At 35.8% G+C, this 2,114-nt stretch overlaps 1 long non-coding RNA gene across 1 annotated transcript; it reads right to left on the bottom strand.

Annotated features, from left to right (window-relative positions):
* Positions 1–259: 259 nt before the first annotated feature.
* On the bottom strand, positions 260–793 carry LOC129914096 (uncharacterized). Its single transcript, XR_008772136.1, has 2 exons — positions 495–793; positions 260–433 (listed from the first exon to the last, which is right to left on the bottom strand). It is a non-coding gene; the product is annotated as an uncharacterized LOC129914096 (long non-coding RNA).
* Between the last annotated feature and the right edge of the window lie 1,321 nt (positions 794–2,114).

Below are 2,114 nucleotides of genomic sequence, written 5' to 3'. Positions count from 1 at the left end.
CCTGAGGCGGAGCTGAGTCCGACTTCGGATCAGAAACTGGTCCGAAGGCGGCTCAAATTAGTATGGAAATTATAATCACCGCGAAGTCGATTGCATATGTATTGGTGTGGTGAAAATCTCCATTCCGAGAAAACGGAGCCGAAGGCGGACCTGAGCCGGAGCAGCGAAAACCTACCAGAAAGAGGAATAAGAAAGGGATGACATTTCGCATTTGCGACCAAAAAAAGAACAAGATTTATTTTTTTTTTCACTGAAACTGTTTTATTTTTTATTTTATTTTGGCAAACGAAATTTTCACAATAAATACAATATAAAATACAATACATTTTTTTTCATTTTATTTCATTTGATGCTGCTGCTGTTGTTGGTGTTTTTTAGATTACCAATCGCATGTTTCACCTTCTAGATTTTTCTTCATCATTAGAGATTACATCTACAACACAAGAAGAAACAACATTTTAACCCAAACACTTTGAGCGATATATACAACATACCTTTTTTTGTTTCCATATTGTTTATAATTTGATATTGTTTATAATTATACTAATATTATAATAACAACGACACGAGACACGACGCGACGCGACTATACACTTCAACGAAACATAACAAAATGACGCTTTTGCTCTTGTTGGCTATGTCTGTTTCACTTTTTTTTCCATTTCTCACTTTCCACCACGATTCTCGTTCGACTTTGTGTTCATACACAAAAAGTTGCAAGTGTGTGAGTGCAACCCCGCGTTTCTCGGTCGGAGGTCGGACTGTCTTTTCTGGACTCCGTTTTCTTGCTTGAAGGGTTTTAACATTTTTTTTTTAATTGTAGTAGATTTCTTTATATTTGACATATCAACTAAAAGCTGTGTTCAACGAGGAAGGAAAAAATAGTTCTGTTCAATGATGAAATAAGTTCTGTTCAACGAGGAAATAATTAGAACAGGACAAAACAGAACAGTTTCGTGAGAAATGTTAAAACATAAATCAACAACAAACATATATGATAACCCTTCAAGCCTGGTACGCTGCTCGCGCTAAATTTTAGCTGAGATAAAATTCCCATACAAGTTATCGATAACTTGTATGGGATCCATTTTATCTCGGCTAAAAATTTTCGATAATTTGTATGGGAGCTAAAATTTAGCGCGAGCAGCGTACCAGGCTTAAACACAAAATCGAAGGAGAAACGTCTGGTGACGCAAATAGATCAGATTTCATGATCTATTTGCGTCTTAAGATTCAAAAAAATGAATCTGAGAATCAGAAATCTGAATTTTTATCAAGATTTACGCATACAAACACACGCACTTTCACACACAATCCTCTGTTTGACATTTGTCTGAACATTTGTTGTTGTTTTATTTATTTTATACGCACAGATTTCGTACACAATTACAAAACTAGATTTCATATTCTATTTGCAGTGGAAAATCTGAGATTTTTACACAAAAATCTCAAAAGTCAATAGAAAACGACATAAGTGTGCATCCGCGGCAATTTTATTAATCAATAATTTTGTGTGTTTTCGTAAGAAATCATCTTCTGCTGCAGCCTGACGCCACCACCACCCACGAACAACATTCAACAGAGAAAATTTATTGAATTACATCAATAACTCTTGCCGCTATCCTGTATCTCCAGAAAATAATTAGTTTGTGCAAGTTAAATAAAATAAAACAATGGGACTTTTCACGAGTCGATTTTTGCCGTGCGGCGAAGCTTTTCGACTCGTGTGAACGTAAGTCGCAGGCGACTAAGTGACAATCCGCATAGAAAAATCCTGGTCGACCGACATATCGTGCGGCTAAAATCGATTTTTGAAAAGTGGGCATTAGTATAATTGTATGCCGTAATTTGGTTTTTCTACTACTACAACTACAGAAGACAAATTTTGCAGCATTGTATTTTATTTTTGCAATAGGGTTAGGGTATAGCAAAAGTGTAAAGCCTGGTACGCTGCTCGCGCTAAATTTTAGCTCCCATACAAATTATCGAAAATTTTTAGCCGAGATAAAATGGATCCCATACAAGTTATCGATAACTTGTATGGGAATTTTATCTCAGCTAAATTTTAGCGCGAGCAGCGTACCAGGCTTAAAAGTGTAAAAAAAAACTTGTAA

The sequence above is a fragment of the Episyrphus balteatus genome, chromosome 3 (assembly GCF_945859705.1).
Source record: "Episyrphus balteatus chromosome 3, idEpiBalt1.1, whole genome shotgun sequence".
Taxonomy (NCBI): domain Eukaryota; kingdom Metazoa; phylum Arthropoda; class Insecta; order Diptera; family Syrphidae; genus Episyrphus; species Episyrphus balteatus.
The sequence above is the reverse complement of the archived record's forward strand: the minus strand, read 5'-3'. Positions and strand labels throughout refer to the sequence as shown.